The 17,284-nt window shown below is 43.5% G+C and overlaps 1 pseudogene; it reads left to right on the top strand.

Annotated features, from left to right (window-relative positions):
* Positions 1-4,799: 4,799 nt before the first annotated feature.
* Positions 4,800-15,751, top strand: LOC126994597 (cleavage stimulation factor subunit 1-like; annotated as a pseudogene).
* Positions 15,752-17,284: the final 1,533 nt, after the last annotated feature.

Raw genomic sequence — 17,284 nt, 5'->3', positions numbered from 1 at the left:
TCTAAATGCGTTTACCTAATAATTAACACGTCTAGAGGCTTCTAATGACTATTTTTCGTCTCTAATTATTTTCTTTGTAATGTTTGAACGTTTATTAGGCGTTTGAAGACGTCTGAAAAAAGGGGTGAAAAATAGGCGTTTAGGTAACTGTCCCCAGACAACATGGCGGGGCACTGGGTCGAGGTAAGAAAAAAATGCTCTCGTATTTTTCTTATTTTCTCCTATTCTAAGGAATCTAGACGCCTACTGGGCCTACGTAAAGTTAGCTAGAAGATTAATTCACCCTTCCAAGTGGCTCAAGTGGAATGTAGTTGCGTCAAACACCGTCAAAATTGATATATAAAAAGGATCCATTTTGAGTTTGAAGTGGTCTGAGTAATGGCTCAAAAAAATGTTCTTGTATATTCCCTATTTTCTCCTATTCTAGGGCCTCTAGACGCCTACTGGGCCTTCGTAAAGTTAGCTAGAAGATTAATTCACCCTTCCAAGTGGCTCAAGTGGAATGTAGTTAAGTAGAAGACTTCCCTCTCCGGCATATGGCCACAGATGTTGTCCCGTCTCCTGGGGTCTGTTCCCTTCTATAATTCCTTCCCCTTCTGTCTCTCTCCGGCATATGACCACAGATGTTGTGTCCCGTCTCCAGGGGTCTGTTCCCTTCTCCTATAATTCCTTCCCCTTCTGTCTCTCTCCGGCATATGACCACAGATGTTGTGTCCCGTCTCCCGGGGTCTGTTCCCTTTTCCTATAGTTCCTTCCCCTTCTGTCTCTCTCCGGCATATGACCACAGATGTTGTGTCCCGTCTCCTGGGGTCTGTTCCCTTCTCTTATAATTCCTTCCCCTTCTGTCTGTCTCCGGCATATGACCACAGATGTTGTGTCCCGTCTCCTGGGGTCTGTTCCTTCTCCTATAATTCCTTCCCTTCTGTCTGTCTCCGGCATATGACCACAGATGTTGTGTCCCGTCTCCTGGGGTCTGTTCCCTTCTCTTATAATTCCTTCCCCTTCTGTCTGTCTCCGGCATATGACCACAGATGTTGTGTCCCGTCTCCTGGGGTCTGTTCCCTTCTCCTATAATTCCTTCCCCTTCTGTCTGTCTCCGGCATATGACCACAGATGTTGTGTCCCGTCTCCTGGGGTCTGTTTCCTTCTCTTATAATTCCTTCCCCTTCTGTCTGTCTCCGGCATATGACCACAGATGTTGTGTCCCGTCTCCTGGGGTCTGTTCCCTTCTCCTATAATTCCTTCCCCTTCTGTCTGTCTCCGGCATATGACCACAGATGTTGTGTCCCGTCTCCTGGGGTCTGTTCCCTTCTCCTATATTTCCTTCCCCTTCTGTCTGTCTCCGGCATATGACCACAGATGTTGTGTCCCGTCTCCTGGGGTCTGTTCCCTTCTCTTATAATTCCTTCCCCTTCTGTCTCTCTCCGGCATATGACCACAGATGTTGTGTCCCGTCTCCTGGGGTCTGTTTCCTTCTCATATAATTCCTTCCCCTTCTGTCTGTCTCCGGCATATGACCACAGATGTTGTGTCCCGTCTCCTGGGGTCTGTTCCCTTCTCTTATAATTCCTTCCCCTTCTGTCTTTCTCCGGCATATGACCACAGATGTTGTGTCCCGTCTCCTGGGGTCTGTTCCCTTCTATAATTCCTTCCCCTTCTGTCTCTCTCCAGCATATAACCACAGATGTTGTGTCCTGTCTCCTGGGGTCTGTTCCCTTCTCCTATGATTCCTTCCCCTCCTGTCCCTCTCCGGCATATGATCACAGATGTTGTGTCCCGTCTCCTGGGGTCTGTTCCCTTCTCTTATAATTCCTTCCCCTCCTGTCTCTCTCCGGCATATGACCACAGATGTTGTGTCCCATCTCCTGGGGTCTGTTCCCTTCTATAGTTCCTTCCCCTTCTGTCTCTCTCCGGCATATGACCACAGATGTTGTGTCCCGTCTCCTGGGGTCTGTTTCCTTCTCTTATAATTCCTTCCCCTTCTGTCTGTCTCCGGCATATGACCACAGATGTTGTGTCCTGTCTCCTGGGGTCTGTTCCCTTCTCCTATAATTCCTTCCCCTCCTGTCTCTCTCTGGCATGTGACCACAGATGTTGCGCCGACTAAACCAAACTTTCCAACTGTTCCCTTCTCCTATAATTCCTTCCCCTCCTGTCTCTCTCTGGCATGTGACCACAGATGTTGCGCCGACTAAACCAAACTTTCCAACTGTTCCCTTCTCCTATAATTCCTTCCCCTCCTGTCTCTCTCTGGCATGTGACCACAGATGTTGCGCCGACTAAACCAAACTTTCCAACTGTTCCCTTCTCCTATAATTCCTTCCCCTCCTGTCTCTCTCCGGCATATGACCACAGATGTTGCGCCGACTAAACAAAACTTTCCAACTGTTCCCTTCTCCTATAATTCCTTCCCCTTCTCTCTCTCTCCAGCATATGACCACAGATGTTGCGCCCACTAAACCAAACTTTCCAACTGTTCCCTTCTCCTATAATTCCTTCCCCTCCTGTCTCTCTCCGGCACATAGACTAGATAAATTCATGGACAGCGATGTTAGGTGGGGTTAGATACACGGGAGCTTAGGGTCAAAGGAGATGCTTTGTACAGGCCTACCGGCCTCTTGCAGACTCCTGCGTTCTTATGTTCTTATGTTCTTATGACCACAGATGTTGCACTGCCCACTAAACCAAACTTTCCAACTCTTTTCCCTCCTCCTCTTCCTTATCTCTCTTCCTCTTCCTCCTCCTCCTCCCTTCCTCTTCCTCTTCCTGTAGTATGTTGATTTGCCTGCATGAATCTTGCTATATGTATACTGTAAGACCTGCATGTAAGATTTGGTTTGGCATGTTGCTAAATAGTCTGATGTCCTTCCTCTGTACCACACCTTCTCCCTCACTATGTTGGGTGGACTCCTATCCTCCTCTCTCTCTCTATCTCTATCTCTCTCTCTCTCTCTCTCTCTCTCTCTCTCTCTCTCTCTCTCTCTCTCTCTCTCTCTCTCTCTCTCTCTCTCTCTCTCTCTCTCTCTCTCTCTCTCTCTCTCTCTTTTTTTATTTACTAAGCATGATTACATAAAGTGGTACGTGACAACTAAAAGTTACCAGTAAGGTTCCGAATAACTATCTGTAGTTGTGTTACAAGATAATGGACAGTACAGTGTTAAAGTTAGTGGTGTACATTAGACAATAGCCAGGTGTTCACTTCTTTTTTAAAAGTGTGGAGTGTAGTGGATGTGTGAATGTGAGTGTGTCTTGTCAGGCAGTTCCAGAGTCTAGTATATCGGGGCACGAATGAGCGGAGGAAAGTCTCCGTTCTGGCGAAGGGCACGGTGAGCTGGTGTTCCCTCGACAGAGCGACCCTGGTGGCGTGGGGGTGTGGTGTTGCCCACTTTTGCCGGAGAGTTGCGAGGTGCGGAGCAGCCTGCATGTGTACCTTGTAGATGGTACACAGGCCAGCCACGTCTCGCCTCTGCTGAAGAGGATGTAGTGGAGTGGGTTGCTGCTGGTTTGGGGCGGCCCTTTGAGAGATGAGCCGTTGGGCGCGGTTTTGTACCTTGTCGAGAAGACCCAGGTATGATGGAGGGCAGGATGACCATGTCAGGGGGGCGTATTCCATGAGGGAGCGAACCTGGGCAGCATAAAGGTTCGACACTCCCTTCGCATCAAGGAGGTGGGAGACGTCTGACACAGTTCGGCCGTCCTGCTGCCTTGGATGCAGTCTTCCTGACGTGGCTGGTGAAGGACAGGCTGTTGTTTGCCTCCACACCGAGGACAGTGATAGACTGTTGCAAGGGCAGCACCTTCCCTTGTAGGATTATGGGGGGAGTGGGGATGGCTGGGGGGCAGCGTCGCCTTGAGACCAGCATGACCTGTGTCTTGTCGTGTGCCAGGTCAACCTGCCAACGATGTCCCCACGATGAGACGGTCTGTAAAACCTGGTTGATAAGGGCGATGGGTGCACAGTGATCTGTACCGTCGCAAGGGAATGTGAGGGTACAGTCATCCGCGTAGGTGTTTGCTTCAGGTATGAGGTGGAGAAGATCATTGAAATACACATTCACAAAAAGTGGTCCAAGGACACTACCTGTGGGACGCCAGCATTTATAGGATACTCCCCGAGGTGTGACCATTCACCATTACACTGTCTGTCCTGTCCTAGGTTGTGAAGGAGATGGAGAGGCCACACACACACCCACGCTCTGGAGTTTGGAGATGAGTCCGGAGTGCCACACACACACACACACACACACACACACTCTCTCTCTCTCTCTCTCTCTCTCTCTCTCTCTCTCTCTCTCTCTCTCTCTCTCTCTCTCTCTCTCTCTCTCTCTCTCTCTCTCTCTCTCTCTCTCTCTCTCCTCTCTCTCTCTCTCTCTCTCTCTCTCTCTCTCTCTCTCTCTCTCTCTCTCTCTCTCTCTCTCTCTCTCTCTCTCTCTCTCTCTCTACCCTGGTGGTAGTGTGCCCCTTCCTCTGTACCATGACCCAACGAAAACACATATTTGACAAGGCTTTCCTAGGAGTTTTAGGCATTTCCAGGGGTAGTTTAATGACCCTGATGGTAGTGTGACCCTTCCTCTGTACCATGACCCTAAGAAAACATATATTTGATAAGGCTTTCATAGAAGTTGTGGGCATTTCCAGGGGTAGTTTAATGACCCTGATGGTAGTGTGACCCTTCCTCTGTACCGTGAACCTAAAAACATATATTTGACAAGGCTTTCATAGGAGTTGTGGGCATTTCCTGGGATAGTTGAATGACCCTGGTGGTAGTGTGACCCTTCCTCTGTACCTTGATGGTACAGAAGCACTCATTAGAACCAAATTGATCTCTTTTTTTAGCCTTTGCAAGTAGTTAATGTTAGAGTTGGAAGCATCTGACAATCCCATATCTTCTTACAGGCCAACCAGTGCAGAGGAGGAGGAGGAGGAGAAGAAGAAGGAAGAAGAAGAGGAGGATGTGAGTTCTATACATAAAGGCAGATCAATATATAGAAGCTTATGGAGTAGAGGAAATATGTCATTCTATGTTCTTACTTTACTGTTTTAAATCAACAACAAAATCACATGATAAAACCTAAAACAATAATAATAATAATGTAGAGTATTGAAAATACAGATAAAGCACTCAAACTAAAAGCAAACTAAACAGCAAACTAAATAAATTAGGTGGTTGGTCCGCTCAGTCTGGAGCAAGCTCTCAGCAATTGGTCAGTTGTAACCCTATGTTGGTCGTACTTTTTCTAACCTTGCACCTTGCATAGAACGATATTTCCATCGCTGATAGCATGACAGCTTGCCGTCCTGGACCAGCCACACCTGAATATGTACGTTCTTGGCTTCTTTGCACAGCAGGGATATAGAGAGGAATGTGTGCGTTGCCTGCACTAACAGACTAGCGGGTATGGTCACAGGTCCCACGCAGTTGCCATTCTTCAATTATCGTAAATTACCAGTGTTTCTCCGGGGCTTATAACAATTACACTTCAATACAATACAATACAATATTTTCTCTCATTTACCAATAAATAAAACAACGAGAATGATCAGCTACATTTTTATTAACAAGAGTGTCTTTTATTATATTGAAGTGTAGTTGTTGCAAGTCTCAGAGAAACACAGGTAATTTACGATAATTGAAAAAAATTAGCTCAAGCTGCGTAGGCTGTGACCCTATCGCAGGTGACACCTGCTAAGAATGAATAAAAAACATCCATACAAACTCCCGCTCATACCCGCGCACGCACCCAAGGGGGATGGAGTGGCTTGGGTCGAACGTGGGGCAGGCCGGAGTGACCAGGGCTGGAGTGATTTGTTTCCCACTTTGGCTTCCCACATCAGCTATTTCTAAAGGTCAAAGATTGGGTCAGTCGGGTTCTAATGAGTGTTTCTTTAGGTTCATGGTACAGAAGAAGGGTCAAACTGCCACCAGGGTCATAAAGCTACTGTGGGAAATTCCCAAAACTCCAACATAAGCCTTGTCAAATAGGTGAATTTGGACAACAAAATGTTTAGTAATACTGCCCAAGGGTCTTCAGGCCACTCCTGAGCCAGCTTGGAGACAGTTTGGGATACTTTTTGCTTGTCTGTGGCATTGTTACCACAGCTACCACTAACTACTTGCCTCACACTCACAAAACACACAAACTGGAGTTCAAATTCACCGCAGAGATGCAAAACAAACTCCCTGCTCCAAGAGAAACGAGGATGAACGGGAAGCTGATTATGCTTGGTTTTATTCTTTTCTTTTAGTCTTTTCACAAGTTTTTTGTCTTTAGTTTCTTCTGGTGCCAGTCACCAATACATTGGCAAATGTATTTCCTCAGTCTCTGTTTTCAGAATATATTTTTTTTAGTGCCAAAGGCAGTATTGATATTATTATATTTACATCCCCTGTTTGCCGCAGCCAGCTGTTCTACGATGGCCATCAGAACTTCGCACAGGAGCTGGCCGTCATTGTGGACTAAGAAGCCACGGCCGTCTCCCCTTCAGACCGGCTCATGAACATAATCACCATTGGACTGCAGCACGAACATGGTACAGTGGCTTGTGATTATCAAGTCTAGCACTGATGCATTAGGGAGCCAAATACTGCAAGATAACATAGCAGAGAGAGAGAGAGAGAGAGAGAGAGAATGTGTGTTTGAGTTTCTTCATGTAAAATAAATGTTTGAAAGGATACATTTTATTGAGGCTTATGCATATGTATGATATATCACTCTGAACTACTCCATTATGCAAGCACTTATACTAATTGAACATAGATTAGATTAGCTCTAATAAATAAGTCTGTGCACTATAATGGTATCTAAACATCATACTAGGTACAATACAGTCGAGGCCAATCCTTTGACATTGTAGGACTGACACCCTGAAACAGTGATCCAAAAAATACAAACTCAGTCTGCACATCTGTTATCTGCATCACCTGGCCTCTGAGCTTCCCTCTGCCCCCTGTCCATGGCATTGAGCAAGGGCCTGAAAGTGTATTAAGGCCACTGCCCATTTCCTTGAGCTGGTGAAAGACATTTTCTTACATATATTTTGTTCCTGAATTGTGTAGTTGATTGATTTTATATTTTCTTCCCTCTTTTTTTTTTTTTTTTTTTTTATCAGTTTTTTTTTCAGTGTTTTTCATTTCAGTTCAGGATTTCAGTTTGTGTGTATCACCAAGTATCTTACTGTACAAAGCTACTGGAAAGGTGCAAACAAACTGACAAAAACACCCTTATTACATCACCCCTTTTATACTCACATACTCACAGATACTCACAGATGACTTCTGGAAGAGGCCCCTTCAGGCCTGTGACTCCAGTTCCAAACTTACTATATCCTGGTCTGGGTGCCGGACGCGCTGGCCAGCTTCAATACTTGCTCTGTAATCGTATTTTATACTTTGTCCTTTCCATATTTTATCCAGTTTCTTTTCAAAACTTATAACAGACTCTGCATTCACCACTTCTTCCGGCAGACTATTCCAAGTATTTACCACTCTGTTACAGAAAGCATATTTCCTCTTGTCCAACCTTGACCTGCTCTTGTACAACTTTTTACTGTGTCCTCTTGTTCCTGCATCTACACTCATGGTAAATAAGTCCCCACATACTTCTCCATCATATATTCTGCTTAATATTTTGTAAGTTTCAATCATATCTCCTCGTACTCTTCTATATGCCAGTGTTGGTAAATCAAGTTTAATCAGTCTTTCCTCATATGTCATGTTCTTAAGTGTTGGGATTTGTTTGGTGGCTCTTCTCTGGACATTTTCAATAGTTTCGATGTCTTTCTTTTTAAAAGGGCACCATAGTACTTGATTTGCGTATTCAAGGTGAGGGCGTACCATTGCAGTAAACAAGGCCTTGAACTTTGACTCATCCAAAGTTATAAATGTTCTAATAATTCCCACAATCTTGTTTGCCTTGTTTACTTTTTCAGCCAGGTGTTCATCAAAACTCAAATTATTGTCAATTATTACTCCTAAATCCTTTTCATGTTTAACCTCCCGTAATTCTTCTTCCATTTTGTATATAAAACTCTCTTCCTGAGCACTTCCGATTCTCATGACACAACACTTTTGGGGGTGAAACCTTAACAACCATTTCTTAGACCAACTTTCCATTCTCAGTAAGTCTTCTTGCAATGCCTCACAGTCTTCCTTATTCTTAATTTCCTTAAACAATTTGGTGTCATCTGCGTACAAAAATACACTGCTGTTATGGATTTCTTCTACCAGGTCATTCACATATATCACGAACAAGAGTGGACCCAAAACTGATCCCTGAGGCACGCCACTTATAACTTCTTTCATTTCTGACCTCTCACCATTCACAATGACCCGTTGTTTCCTACCACAAAAATGATTTCATCCAGTCAAGTAGTTCTCCAGTAATATTATAACTCCTGAGTTTTTCAAGCAACTGTCTATGGGGGACTGTATCGAAGGCTTTCCTTAAATCACAATAAGCCACATCCACTGCACATCCTTTATCAACAGACTCGGTCCACATATCCAACACTTGAATCAGCTGTAGTACGGTAGACCTCCCTGGTAAGAAGCCATACTGTCTTTTGCTAAATAATTTATTACTCTCCATGTGTTTCATAATGTTTTCCCTCACGATGGTTTCCATAACCTTACTTAATACACTTGTAAGACTCACAGGTCTGTAATTGCTTGGATCACTCTTATCCCCTTTCTTAAATATTGCTGTAATATTAGCAGTTTTCCACTCCCAGGGAACTTGACGCATTTTCATGGAATTTGTGAAGATAATCCATAATGGTTCCACAAGCACGTCAGCAACCTCCAATATAACCCTAGGGTGTAGTCCATCTGGTCCGGGGGATTTATTTCTTTAACTTTTTCAATGTTTTTAGTACATCATTCCTTGATATCTCCATAGTTGACAACTGTGGGGTTTGTCTCACTTCCAATTCTGGCACTGCTCCTGGTGGTTCAATTGTAAATACTGATGAAAAAAATTCTCCCAACTCATTGGCTTTCTCCTTGTCACTTTCTGTCTTTTTATTTTGGTCACCTCCCTTATATAATTCTGTAATCCCAGATACTGTCTTTGTCTTGGAGTTAACATACTTCCAGAAAATTTTTGGATTGTGTTTTTACATTTTGTGCTATTGTTTGTTCCTTCAATTTAACTCCTTTCCTTGTTTCTTTCCTAACCTGATTATTTAAATGTCTGTACTCACTTAAAACTCTCTGATATTCCTCATTTCCACTGTTATTTCTTTCTGACAATTTCTTCAATCTTTCCCATAGCCTTTGCTTTTTCTTAATCTTCGCCCTAAGTTTTCTGTTCATGGGTAAATCACTGTTTACGTTTTTCCTTGTTTCCCTTTCTTTAAACACTCTGCATGGTATGCATTCTCTGATAACTTCTTGCATTTTAGTTGTAAATCTATTCCACATGTCATCTATACTTCCAGTATTCAAGTATACTTTCCAGTCTATACTTAGCTTCTCCTTCATTCTTAAGTAATTTCCCCTTTCATATAAGTACACATTCTTCTTTGTCTTCCTTATCTGTGGTTCTATATCACAATGAAAAATTATACTACTATGGTCACTTTTGCCGAGTGGGCTGGTTACCTCAATCTCCTCTACTCTCAGGTCATCATCAGTAAACACAAGGTCAAGCACATTCCCTTTGTTGTTTCCTCTACATCTTGTTATGTCTTATACATGTTGCACTAAGAAACAATCTCTTATTCTTTCTATAAAACTGTGACTATACTGATCTCCATTTGATACTGTGCAAGTTGTCCAGTTTATATTAGGCAAGTTAAAATCCCCTATAACTATTTTATGATTCGTTCGTTGGTCAGCAATTTCTTGTAACAGATCCAATAATCTATTGTCGTTCACACTGGTGCTGTTTGGACTCCTGTATACAGCCGTGAGCAATATGTCCTCTTTACCTTTTATATTAATTTTTATATATTCACAAAAATCACCACCCTTCTCAATACTGTAGCACACCCCATGCCTCACATATAACAGCAAACCTCTCCCACAGCTTTCTTCGGATATATTTTCCCCTGACACCTCATATCCCTCAATGTTGAACTCCACAATACTCCTTTCATATCCAGAGGTGGAGCGCCTGGAGTACACGCTGGGGCCCGGCCTCGACTTGGAATACGAAACGGAACCCCAGACCAGCGCCCCCGAGCCAGCCATGTATGAGACCGCCTATGTCACCTCCCACAAGGACAAGTGTCGTGCTGCAGCCTTCTCCATGGACGGGAGTTTAGTGGCCACGGGGAGTGTGGACGCCTCTATAAAGGTAGTGTGCTGAGTTTGAGTAGTCATTTCAAACACACCACTTCATATAGTGGGCCATATTACTAAACATTTCGTCGCCAAAGTTCACATATTTGACAAGGCTTTCATAGGAATTTTGGGCATTTCCAGAAGTAGTTTTATGACCCTTGTGGTTGTTTGACCCTCTTCTTTTGAACCTAAAGAAACACTCATTAGATCTCGATTGATCCCCTCTTTGACCTTTAGAAATAGTTGGTGTGAAAAGTGAAAGTGTCATAATAGCGACCAGTATATATATATATATAAAAAGTCAATCCCGTCAAAGCTAGTAGGTTCAGCTGAGGCATAAATTCAACCCCTAGTAAGACATGTAAGGTATGTCAACACTTTATCATCTCCGTCAGTCATTACTAATCCACTGCCTTTCCCAACAGTCTCCACCACTTGTCTCCCTCCTGCTCTGGTTGATGCTGTGACTTATCTCTTGGCCAGGGATGGAGTAGTTATTATTATGCCTAGGAAATGCCAAGTCCAGAGGAATTACAGCAAGTGTTAATGGAGCCGACTTTTTAGAAGGGGATCTGTCTCATAAGCAAAGGGGGTGGACTAAGTGAACTATAATAACACATACGAAACTGCTGCTCCTGAAGAAAGATGCCAAAATGAGACTATCAAATCCAGTTCTTGAGGTGTCTTGATGCTAACTTTTATTCTTTCTGTTGTTAATTGCTATGCCACTCTGTTTCTTTTTTATTGATATTTCTCTGTTTTCTTCAGGAGCAGCATTTTTGCATGGATTATTTTCACTTAGTCCATCTCTGCTACTTATAAAAAGATCCCCTTCTAAAGTCAGCCACAACAACACTATGTAGAAATTGCACTTACTCTAATTCCCCTGGACTGTGATCTCCCTAGGCATAGTTAGTAATAATAATGATAACAAACATAACAGTAACAGCTCTACCCTCTCCTTTCATTCTTTCAGATCTTGGATGTGACCCTGATGCAGTGGAGGTCCATCCAGATGCTGTGGTTGGTCACCCAGTCATCCGCACGCTGTATGACCACCTGGATGAGATCACTTGCCTTGAGTTCCACCCGAGGGAGCAGATCCTGATATCTGGCAGCTGGGACACCAATATCAAAATGTTTGACTTTAGTAAGACATCCGCCAAGAAGGCCTTCAAGACTCTTAATGGTAAGATTTTGTGTGTTATCAACAGATTTCTTTATAAAAACTACATGGGAAACATTTCAGCCTCTCATGGCCTCCTCCTCCTCCTCCTCCTCCTCCTCCTCCTCCTCCTCCTCCTCTTCATCATCATCATTATTAGGCACTTCAGTCCACTGCAGGATTTTTCTTCCATCTTTCCTATTTTTACATCCATTCATCCATTCAATAAACTTCCCATTCATCCATTCACCCATTCATATATCCATCCATGTACCTATTCATTCATCCTTCCACCTTTCCACATATCCATCCACCCATTCATTCATACATTTTTCCATTCTTCCTTGTTTTCATACATACATCCATTCAAAGAGACATCTATCCAATCAGTAAATTTTCCATTCACTCATTCATTCGTACATCCATCTAGTTTAACATCAACCATTCACCCATCCACCCATCCATCACAGTCCTCTCCACCACAGGACGCAGTACAGGTGACCAGCATGTCAATCCACCCCAGTGGAGAGACTTCTTGGCCGTCACCACCGAGGGGCCAGTGGTGAGGTTTTACGACATCAACACATGCCAGTGCTACGTGTGTCCCTACCCCCGGGAGCACCATGCTGGGCCCCTCACCAGCGTGCGCTACTCTGGACGCCTCCAAGGACGGGGACATCAAAATCTGGGATGGGGTGTCGGGCCGCTGTGTGCAAACCTTCACCAAGTGCCACGACGGGGCTGAGGTCTGCTCCGTGCTCTACTCTCGGAATGGCAAGGTGAGGGCTGTTGTGATGCGAGGTGCTGGGAAGGAGAGTGGTACTGTTGGTGTGTGCAAGAGTGTACACAAATGTTGAGGCATATGGCTGAGATCTTGTGGACAGATGGGATGTCCAGTGAGGAGGCGGCAAGATGTGGATTGGAGGAGTTGAGTGTTGTGCTGAGAGTAAGGAGATGGAAGCAATTTGGGCACATGAAAAGGAGGGAGGATGGTAAGGCACTGGGGTGAGTGTCAGGTCATGGCCCACCAGGCAGGCCAAGGAAGACATGGAGGCAGTGTGTTTAAGAACATTTGGCAGCATTAGGCACTGGAGAGGCTGAGGCAATGGATAGTAATAGTTGGAAGTGTATGTTGACCGTCTAACTTCATGAGAGATTATGGAAAAACCTGACATTAAACAGATGATGATGATGATACAGGACTGTGGAGGTAATATATCAGCCTCCTAGTGATTCAGCATTTGGTTTAGTTTGTTAAGTTGTGGACACCCTACTTTGAACTTATGGCTCAGTAGCCTCTTCTTGCTTGCCAAGTCGCATGCTGCAGAAGGGGAATGGAGGCTGAGGAAGGCAAAGACGGGAGTGGGAGACGAACTGGTGAGGGAGAAGACTTGCATTGCATAGAGGGGCTGCTGCCATGTTAAGAGTTTGGAGTAAGGTAGACTGATGATTTTGACAGTAACTGTTGACTCTGAGGCAAGTGCATTGTGAGTCTTTGATGTTCTTCCCTAACAATACTTATTATCCTTGGGGCTGGACTTCATAGTGATCAAGTTTACCGTTGTTTTAAAGTTTTCAGTGGTTCAGTTATGGTCACTAGTTTTCTTCCAGTGACTTCAAGGCTTTCATGAATGAATGATCAAGATACCTCATGTTTAAATCATTTCTTTTGGTGAGGGTCCTGCAAATTTCTCGTCTTTGTGGGAATGACATTTTGCAGATTAGTTTCTTTGTCAAGCCCTTGGTTTCACTGCCTATTTGTAGAAATGCCATGAATAATGAAAAATTAATAAGAAAAATACTGATAGTCATCCCTTTTTCCCAGTACATCCTGTCGTCGGGTCTGGACAGCATTGTCAAGTTGTGGGAGCTGTCAACAGGCCGATGCCTCATTGCCTACACTGATGCCAGCTCAGTGGGTGAGTGTGGACCACCAACCACCTGCTTATCTAGTCCAGGCCAACCTTCAGTAAACCCTCTGTTTGCCTCCACCAGATATTTTGCTCCTCGGGGGACCACAAACTTGGTGGTCCCCCAGTTAGCACCCCACCTGGAGCACAGTCCATGCCATAGTCAATCATTTTTTTGATGCAGCAACACCTTGTTCAACACAGTTTGCATACCACATAATAAAAGTCCAATTCTTCATCATCATCATTTCATCGACACCTGCTTCTAGGAGCTCCCACCAGGGGATGGCCACGGCAGAAGAGCTTCCAACTTTCTCTATCCAGACACTCCCTCCTTGCCTGCTCAAAGTTTCTCAAAGATCTTTCCCTCCTCTCCCTAACATACTCTTGCACCCTATCCCTCCATTTCACTGGAGGTCATCCTCTAGCATTCCCTCCCTCTATCTCACTCACATACACCCTTCTGGTCATCTTACTCTCCTCCATTCGCTCCATGTGGCCAAACCACTTAAAAGTCTGTCGCTTCACTTCTTCCACCACTCCACACTTCTTCCCTTCACTCCTGTGACACATTCCAAAAGACTTGTACACACTTTCATTACTCATTCCATCCATTCTACTCACACCACAAGCACTCCTCAAATGACTCATTTCCACTGCCTGCACTCTAGACCTCAGACTTTCATTCCAGGCCCACGTTTCACTTGCATATGTGAGGGTTGGTACTATTATTGTATTTCTCAAATCCCTCTTTACCTACATGCTCACACTTCTGCCATTCATGATTCGTCCCGAAGACCCTATCACCCTTCTTCCTTGCAATGCCCTTTCTCTTTTCTCTCCCTCTGTACCACCATGCTTACACATAACTGATCCAAGGTACTTAAACTCATTGATCTCCTCCATTTCTTCACCATTCAAAATTATTTTGCATTCTTTTTCACATTCAATTCCCACTCTATATGGGCATACAAAATCTACAACCTCACTTCTACTTCGCTCACAAACCATCACTTTACTTTTGTTGACATTTACTTTCAGCTTTCTCCTGTTACAGACACTATCAAAAACACTGACTAAATTTTGTAGGTCACTTTAATTGTCTGCAATGAGCACCGTGTCATCAGCAAACAGTATCAAATTCAGCACCCACTTCCTTCCCTCATCAAACATTCTTACTCCAACTTCTCCAACTCTGCCCTCTATTTCTCTAATAACATCATCCACATAAATATTGAATAACCATCTTAGGCTCAAGTTTAGGGGATTGACTTTCACATGCATTCTTTTCTAGAATGGTAAATGTATTGCCCAACTAAACATATAACTTTGTGGGATTGATTTTAAGATAAGATAAAGTTTTGCATGCAAGAAGCCATTTTTTCTTACCCCTTGTTCCTCAGGCCGGCAGGAGCACAGCGCACACGCCATGTTCAACCACACCGAAGACTTTGTCATGTTCCCGGACGAGGCCACCACCTCCCTCTGTGCCTGGGACGCTCGCAACGCCCAGAGGAAGAACCTGCTGTCCCTCGGTGAGTCATGGGTGTTTGAGGGTCAGGTAGGGAGCTGACGGGGACGGGTCTCACTTTCACCTGGGCACTCAGGGTTGATAAGCTTAACATCATCCTTCTTCCTATGTAAGTGTTCTGACCATGGGCCATTATACCTTTATTTAAGCTTTTGAGTGTGTAAGATTAGTTGTAGTATTGCATAAGTTGCCATAATGGTGGAGGAATGCTGTGCAGAGGCCTCTTCTTTTCAAAGTTAGGAAGCAGGCAAGGGTAATTTTAAAGAGCATGCTCATTGAATTGAATTTCAGGAAGTTGGATAACACTAAAATCAGTTTTAGTAGAATATCTCCAGTTAGTTCCCCGATGATGGAATATATCAGCAGCTAAGGTGTACAAGGTAGGGTTAGGTCTTGAGGGGTCTCATAGTCCATTGTCTCACTGTCTTACCCTCTCCCCAGGTCACAATGGCCCTGTGCGACACATGGTCCACTCACCCTGCTCGCCGGCCTTCATCACCTGCTCAGATGACTACCGGGCAAGGTTCTGGTACCGCAGGAATGTCCACTGAAACCCTTCAACAAGACTTTGCTGAGGGTCAAGGGAAGGGCCTTTTATCCAATTTTTGTTTTATAACAATACAGTTGGGTGTTTCAGTTTGTACGCACCTTGTAATTAGTACTCATGTCAAGAATAAAAGTACCTTGGAAAAGTAAGCGGAATTAAAAATAGGAATGTTTGTCAAAGTGAAGAATGATTATCAGTATGTATTTTGACAGCATTAGATACTCAATCTTTCTTATGCTTGTCTAGTGAAAAATAAGAAGAAGAAGAGAGAGAATGTTATGAGCTATGATTAAGTATCTGGAGGTGTGAGAACTTCAATTCTTTCTTTAATTCCTACTAGATATATTATTAAGTCCGTCTTAGAAAATTAAGTAAGAAGTCAAGATAAAAGATATGGGTAAGGATGAGAGAGCCATATCCTCCACAGGAATAAGTCAAAATATATTAGTTCCCCCATGTTTAAAGAGAGAGAGAGAGAGAGAGAGAGAGAGAGAGTGTGTGTGTGTGTGTGTGTGTGTGTGTGTGTGAGAGAGAGAGAGAGAGAGAGATTTACATAGAAAATCAGACCACACAGACCCCATGGTCCAGACTAGGTGGTCTGTCCTTAAACTTAAATGATTCTACATTAATCAGAAGGCTCCAAAACGAAGAGTAACATTGAATTGAATTGAAATATTTATTGTTGTAAAATACAACAAAGGGGAATGGCTGGGCTTGCAGACAAAGCCCTGACTATATAGGCTAGTTGCAAAAAATAAAAATCTCCATTGTACAAAAATAAAACTTGTTGAGGTTAGTTAACAGAAAAAGAAATTAGAATGTAAATACTTATAATATTCCTGAGGAGGTACACACACAATTACCACCATGCACATGAGTCGGGACACTATCACCTGTAAGCATAATTGCATCAGTAGAGTCAAAAAGCGCCTTCCATCTAATACCATTCACATTTGAGGTCTGATGGCTACCAAGTTCTTTACATCTAGCATTGAAATCACCCATGAGTACAGTCTTTTCTTCCAAAATACGGTCAGGGAGATGTTGGAACATGGAAAGCACCTGAGTGAATATATGAATTAGCAAAGAAAATTTGATCATTAGGGATGTGCAAAGTAACAACGGCATATTCAACACCTTGACGAGAACCCTTTTCCCCTCATACGTTTTACAAGGCCTACATAGGGGTCATGGGCCTTTCCTAGAGTTTTATTTTATTTTCTCTTACATAAACGTGAAAAAAACTTCTTAGGTGCATTTGACCTCATTTCTTGTCCTGTAGACATAACTGATATGAGAATCGTAGGCGTTTTTCAAGAATGCCGACCCAGAAATTATGAAAAAAGGCAAAATTGTGCCCGATCAGGTATTTTTGGCCAAAGTGAATTGATTTAGGCCAAACGCTTGACAAAAAGCCAAAATTGAGGTTTCATTTAGCCTCAAAAAGGTCAACTCGGTGGTTGGCTCTTTAGAGTATTCGTATATTTTGAATGTCCTTTAGCTTTACGGTTATGAGCTATATTATTGTATTTTTATAGTCATTAACTCATAGTTCGTCCGTGCGTAAGACCATTAATACGCTTGGGGGAGGCACTATGGTAAATTTGGCGGGGTCAGCGCGTCGGTTCTTTCCTGGAATATTCGTGTATTTAAAATGTCCTTCAGCTTTACGGCTATGAGCTATATTATTGTGTTTTTATAGTCATTAATTCATAGTTCGTCCCTGCGTAAGATCATTAATACACTTGGGGGAGGCACTATGGTAAATTTGGCGGGGTCAGCGCGTTGGTTCTTCTCTGAAATATTCGTGTATTTTAAATGTCCTTCAGCTTTACGGTTATGAGCT

The sequence above is a fragment of the Eriocheir sinensis genome, unplaced genomic scaffold (genome assembly GCF_024679095.1).
Source record: "Eriocheir sinensis breed Jianghai 21 unplaced genomic scaffold, ASM2467909v1 Scaffold828, whole genome shotgun sequence".
NCBI lineage: Eukaryota > Metazoa > Arthropoda > Malacostraca > Decapoda > Varunidae > Eriocheir > Eriocheir sinensis.
Note: the sequence above shows the minus strand (reverse complement) of the source record. Positions and strands in the feature narration are given on the sequence as shown.